Source organism: Terrapene carolina, unplaced genomic scaffold (assembly GCF_002925995.2).
Source record: "Terrapene carolina triunguis isolate 2854851 unplaced genomic scaffold, T_m_triunguis-2.0 Scaffold85, whole genome shotgun sequence".
Taxonomy (NCBI): domain Eukaryota; kingdom Metazoa; phylum Chordata; order Testudines; family Emydidae; genus Terrapene; species Terrapene triunguis.
In genome coordinates this window covers 4,290,060-4,296,921 of record NW_020664436.1, presented here as the reverse complement: position 1 = coordinate 4,296,921, position 6,862 = coordinate 4,290,060, and the positions used below count along the sequence as shown (strand labels likewise).

At 44.7% G+C, this 6,862-nt stretch overlaps 1 long non-coding RNA gene across 4 annotated transcripts in view; it reads right to left on the bottom strand.

The window, feature by feature from the left end:
• Positions 1–914: 914 nt before the first annotated feature.
• Positions 915–6,862, bottom strand: part of LOC112109082 — a 37,587-nt gene continuing 31,639 nt past the window's right edge. For 3 of the 4 annotated variants that reach the window (XR_003899786.1, XR_003899787.1, XR_003899788.1), the window contains one exon: positions 915–1,137. This is a non-coding gene — a long non-coding RNA (uncharacterized LOC112109082). Of the gene's footprint in view, positions 1,138–5,023; positions 5,151–6,862 lie in introns of those variants that run through there. The other variant, XR_003899789.1, reaches the window with a different exon arrangement.

Below are 6,862 nucleotides of genomic sequence, written 5' to 3'. Positions count from 1 at the left end.
GAGCACATAAACAAGTAACGATGAATTTGTAATGCAGTAATTTCTCTTCTGCGCTCCTTCCTTGCCCAGTTTGTCTCTTATGATGCAGTCATACTCCACTTAGTAGAGCACAGGAACTGCTATACTGAATTGCCATATTGGATCAGATCTAAGGTCCATCTAGTCTAGTATCCTGTCTCTACAGTGGCCAATGCTAGATGGTCACAGGACGGTGTAAGAAATCTGCAATAGGCAGCTATGGGTTAATCTGCTCCTCACATTAAGGCTCATTCTGATCTCTAATAGAGATTGGCTTAAGTCCTGAAGTATGAGGTTTAATATCCCTTCCACAATGTTTGTTAGCATTAACTATTATACCTCCCTCCTTCAATGTCCCCCTTCCCTCCTCTGGGCTTGTCTTGGCACAACCAAGGTGGCGTACAACTATTCTACTAGCCCTACAAAGGGCCAGGGAACCCCCTTACACTGGAGATATTCCCTGTTGTGATGATCTGGCTGGTATCCAGTCACTGGAGCAGCATAAAGGGGCGCATGCAACCCAGTTGTGGCCATTATTGTAAAACCTTGCTGTCAAGATTCATGTGTATTCTGCCAGTAGAGAAGAGGTTAATTGTAACAGCACTGGAGCGTGTGACCCCATGGCTGCAGCTCTGAAAATTAAGCCCACTATAAAATGTCTCAAAATATTTCTTGTGACTTTCTCGTCTTTGGGAAAAAAAAGGTTATTCCCCTTGTATGCAAAAGAAAATAATAGCTCCAGGCAAAAAACTTTTCCAAAGGAGAAAGCTTCCTGACCATCTGTTTTTAACTGCATAAAAGACATCAGTTTTGCCGCAGAATATCAACAACATCCTTAGATATAATTTCATTCAAGGTTAAACTTTCATTTCCCTCACCCCCACCCAACCCGGCACCTGCTTGGAGCTGCAGTATTGTTCTGGTGTAAGCTGGTAGTTTTCCACTGTCTTTACAATAGCTCAGAAGCTGCGTTTTTCTTCAAAATATACAATTCAAGACTTTCCAAATGGAGGGTCTCGTTCTGTGTAGTACCCAGTACCTAACCCTGGTTGACTTGAGTGGGAGCTGCAGGTATTCAGCATCTCTCAGGATGAGATCCTGGATGCACATTTGTTCAACCTGTCCAAGGAAAAGAAGTCAAATTAGCTGCCCCCGCCCACAACCTCTTACAGAGATTAATGTTCACCCTCTCCTGTAGGTATCAAAAATGCTGCCATGTTCATGTGAAGTCATAAGAGAATGGCTGCCCTGATTTTGATTACACACAGGGGTCCCATTAAGAAAATATTTTTAGGGACAATTTTTAAATAATATGTGGTTTTGGGGGCTGCAAGTTCCCAGATGCAGTGGGGAGAGGAATGTTATGAGCATCTTGGTGAATTTGAGGCAATTCGCTCCATAGAGGAAAAGGGCAGAGAAAATAACTTTAATATTAAATTAGACACTTAATCATTAGCAGCCTCTAAAAACCCTGATTACTTAAAAAATGTCCCGTATCTCAAATCTTTTCACTCTTTCCCCCCACCCCCAACTCCTTCACTTCTTTCCTTCCATCTTTAACTTCCTGTCTCAGCCAATATGATTACCCTGCTTCGCTACTCACCCCCACCAAGGGTCCCCCTTGGATTTTTCCTCCTCTTCACTTGCACAGAGTGTGGACTCAGCCAGCACAAGATTCTGGTAGCAAGGCTCTCAGTTGCACATAGAGGGTCTAGTTCATTATTGTATGCACTCTGTACTAGTGTAAATGACTATACAGGTGCAGAGGAAAGTGGGTATAAGAGGCTACCAAATCAGAATGGTTTGCTTTGCACAGATATAGCTGACCACACAAGGTGCAGGAAAATGATTAATTGGGTACAGAAAAAAGTAAGGGCTTCTCTTGGTATTTCCTGGTTCACTCATGAAATCCCAGGATTTAATGTCATGGAATGATGTATTTTATGGACTTTATCTAATGCATGCCATTAGGCGAAGACAGACAGACAGAACCAGAAAACTTCGAGATAGAGGGTCCCCCGCCCCCCTAAACTAACCTTTAAGGTATTTTCATTGTGAATGCCCCTTGCAGTCAGGTTAGAGGGGGCATTCTGAACAGAAATCTAGTTTAACTTCATTTGTATATTTCCTTTGCAATTCACTGTTAACATCTCGGGTCTGACAAAGATATAAATTTCCTCTCCCTGTGCTTTGGCTTCATTGACTTGTTTTGCCACTAGACCCTTTTTCCTGGCTGGGACCATTCTTTCATTTAACTCGTTACCCAACACTGCGAGGAAAGGTTAAACTACTGCTTCTAGTCTTTCTGTAGCATCAACTTCTGGCATACCCACTGCCAGAGAAAACTCACAGTTCAGGGGCTTGTCTATCATGCGTCTCTCTTCTGTTTGTAAGATCCAGCCTAAAAGCAGCACGTGCTGGTGAAAACAGCTTCAGACCACAGTGACAGTACAATGGAAATCTTGGGTAACTCCTTTCAACTTCAATGGAGTTAGTCCAGATTGTACCAGTATAACAAAGCAGAGCTTCACTTTTTCTTTGTTCTAAGGCAAAGGAACAAATTTACAATGATTTTTTCCTTCCTTTCCACTCAAAATGGTACTTAAAACCCAGATAAATATTCAGAAGTTTGAGACACTAAGAATCCACGTTGGAAGGATTTGGGTTTCTATCTACTTTTAACAAACATTGAATTCCATGGAGGGTTATTAAGGAAACAAATTTCTAAGATAGCTGCTTCTTTTCTTTCCTTATCTGGAAAAGGATGGCAGGGAATCCTGCCTTCCAGTAGCCTTTCCACCAAGCCCTTTGCAAAACACCAGGTATTCTCCCCAGGTCAGAAATATCATTTCACTGCTGGCCTGGCAGCCCAGGCCTGGAACAGTATGGCTTCCTGCACATCATGACTGAGGTGCATCAGCAAAGCTGTGTATAGGCCCATAATTGACTAGGGTGTGTGTGTGTGGAGGGCAAGGGAACACAAGTGTGTAGGTAAGGATTGGATATTTTGTCACAGCGGCATGGAAGTGTTCAGCATATTTCCTAGCTCTCAGTCTCACTTGCATGAGCACTAAAAGTATTTATTTATTTTTAAGAAAGAAACGGAGCCCAAACCAAAAGCCTGGTGCCTGCAATGTAGACACATACCTGCACAGCAATATATAAGGCTTATTAATACTCCCAGATCAATTAAGTACTAGGAACTCCTCCCCCGCCCCCTTATTTAATTGCATCAGCTGCTCATGAACTGAGAATGGGGCTCTCTCCTCACTTAAGGAATTGTTCCCTGGGAACAGGACTCTGATCTGGAGTCAGTCCGGTGTGGCACTCCCTCATTCCTTAATCAGAGGCTCCCATCTCCTCCCCCAGCCCTCTGCCTTGGAGATTCTGCCAGCCCACTTGGAAGCGTAAGGGCACTTATGAATGGCAACACACTGCAGTTCTAACATTGTGACTGCTGACAGAGGTGTGAGACAGACTTTGCAGAGTCTGATGAGAGGTGCACAAAACCTGAACCAAATAATAATTTACATGACATCAGGAAGGTTTGGGATGGCTCTGAGTTCAGAGCCATGGTCCCAGAATTCTAGCATTTTATTAATGATGTATAAAAAAAAGTATATAATAAAATTAAAACAACTACATTTTTGTGGGAAGATGCGAGAGTTGTTTTTATCCAATGAAGTGACATCACTGCTATAAAACAACAGGTCATGATGTCACAGCTGGTAAATCTTGAAACAATCATAACAAAATATTTTTGAGTTGTCAGTTCAAAAGCTCTGCATTGCTAAAGAAGTTTGCACTGAAAGGAAACTGCCCACGGTAGTTGGCTCAAGGTTTCTCTGATAAGAAAGCCCATCTTTCCATGGATAAATTCTGAATAGAATTTGATATCAAGATGGAATTTCTAGAAATCAAAACTGGCATGTTTGCTAGCAGTGAAAGCAACCATACTAATGGCATCTCTTTCTGAAAGATCAGCATCAGAGACTGTAGCCAACTTCCATCCAGCTCTAATGCTGGGATCAAAGGCAGAGCTATATTATTACTGCATTGAATATGTTCTTTACAGTTTTCAGAGTACAGATGCTTTTCTTTGTGCATGTCTGTGAAGTGCTGGTGAATGGTGTCAGTGTATTTCATGACTGAGATTGGTGAGGGAAGGACCACAGAACCCAGACATTAACAGAGTACGGGGGACAAAAGAGAACAGCAGGGACAAGTGCAGGTCACAGGACCAAAATGAGGGAACCAGAAGGGAGCACTGAGCAGAGAACCTCAGATAACACTCACTACTATGAGAAAGTGGATGCAGCACAGAGGAACTGCCCTGATGTGTGCACAAACAAACAAGAGATGGGGAAAAGGCCCTGTGATGGGGTGTGCATACCTCGTACTAGCCACGACAGGGTTAAACCCACATTATGGACAGCAGAAGTCCTGCCCCCTAGGCTGGACTGGGCATGCTCCAGATGCTGCAGCAGTACAAAGGGAGGAAGCCCAGATCATTTGGGGCTAGATGTTGGAAGAGAAGGACCTGTGCTGGGCGCTCCCACTGAGAACTGGCTATTGCCCCTATCTGCGGAGACCAGAGGACCCAAGGACAGGCTTGGACCTGTGACCAATGGAGCCCCAGGAAGTGACCTGTGCGGTGGAGCTTGGAGACCCCAAAGCCTCATGGACTGCCACATCAGAGACAATGGTAGGAAGTGACCCAGGGCGGGTAATGGAGTGGTATCTTTGACCCCGGTAAGCTCAGTGTGTTTTGGTGGGATTCCCCTCTGAGCCAGTGGCGGACCACTCTGCCACTGCTAGGGCCCTGGGTGGGGGCCTGGAGGAGTTGAGTGGGCCTGGGCCCCCCTGCCTGAGCTGCCAGCCCCCTCATCCCTCCCTTTGATAGTGACCCCTTTGGTTCTGGCTGCTAGGCTGCTCTGCCAAAGGACTGCTCTATTGACTCTGGCTGCTGCACCCTGCTGCCCTGGGAACCAGGGCTATTACCTTTACTCTGTTCCTTAGACTCTGGGGTGGTGAAGTCAGAGATGGACAAGCAGACTTAATGGCGGTGTCCACATACCCCTTATGCCCCCTTTTTGGGACAGGGTGTGCATACACTGCCACAGGCCCCATCACTGCAAAAAACAAAAAACCACATTCAGTTTCTTCCTCCTGGACTGATAGATGGCCACTTTGGCCAATGCCAGGAGGAGGCTGAGGAGAGGTCTTTGGACTTGGTGGTGCGATGGATGAACAGCATGCAGGAGAACAGGTATTTGGGAGATGTACTGCAGAATGGGTAAACATGAGCTTCTCAGACACTTCCCTCTGCCAATGCACCTCAACCTGGCATTGGAAGAGTCACTTGAAAGGGAAAGTTTAGCCTCCAAGACATTATCTGTCCAAGCCTTGTCCTCTCTGCTGAGCTTACCAACAAGGGGACCAGTTATGAGGATGATTTGTGATACTGGCATCTACCTACTGCAGATACTGAATCCACCACCAGATTCAAACCAGATCCTTATAAGTGTACAGCTCCTTATCTCATTACCGAAGTCTGAACCTTCTAGTCTTCCTAAAGTTCTGTTTCTGACTAAAGCTCAGCCTCTGAGATTAACCCTTTTCTGGAAATTAAAAAAAAAGTCACATTCAACCTTTAATCGCTCAGGCTGCTAGAAAAGCCTCCAAAGATTGTGCAAAACCATATTTCCTGTGGGATTTAATGTTCCAGCTCACAATCAATTTGCAAAACCATGGATAATTATTAAACAGGCAGGAATACTACTGGAGACATTTCAACAGGACCCAAAGGAGGAAATGTGCAGTAATTACCCTCACTCCCACATAACAAAGGGTTATTGTTTTAAAGGCCAGAGGCACTGGAGCATTTAACGTTAGGGGCAATCCCGGCTGTCTGGAGAACAGAGGGGAACATCAGAAAGCAGGATGGGATTGCTGCCACTCACTGTCCTTTTAAGTCTTAATGATGTGATCTCACTGGAGTTAATGGTGCTCATCACTCCACAGCATCAGAGCCATAGTTTGTGTTCCTCACAGACCTCCACCTACGGAGAGTCTTTTTAATTCTTCTAAATTATTGATATCAGAATGGTGAAGCTAGTGCTAAGAGACCCTGAAAAAGTTTCAGTTTGGATGGAATTTAAGTACCCAAGAGTTGGGAAGCTGAGAAGTCCTCCTTACTCCTTGTGATGGGACCATACTCTGTTCCTGTCCTCTGATGCCCCAGAAACTGCTATGACCCACTTTTGCCTTGTGGGCAGGCTGTATTTTATTCTAAACCCATCCTCCAACACCAGTACAGTGCAACCTCAGTTTTAACTTCTACTTCTTTCAGCAATTCTTGTTAGGGCTCTAGGAGGAGAGGAGGCCTCCCTCTCTCTAGGGAGTGCCTTCAGTCCAGGCTCAGTTAGTCCTGTCCTGCTCCCTCTAATATTTTCTTCCTGGCTTCTTCTCAGATAGGCCAGCTGAGGGCTAATTAGTTGCTTATCTCCCCAGTTTCTCCTTCTGATTAGCTAGTTATTTAATCAGCTGTTACTGGGAAACTAATTGAGGCTACAGTGATCAGAGTGCTGACCCACCTGCCAGACCTTAGCATTCCATCACTCTCCTATTCCTGATCCTTTACCACAAACTATCCTTTCTCCCTTCACCTAAAGTCTTGTCATTCTTATCTGGATCCTGTCACAGTAGCAAATCAGTTTGTATGAGACCCTTGACTTGCAGACACAGTCAGGATCCAGAAGTTTACTTTCTTTCCTTATAAACTTAAATTCTCTGGACAAAGTCTTCCTCTCAGATCAAGACTTCAGGTACTGTACATACACAT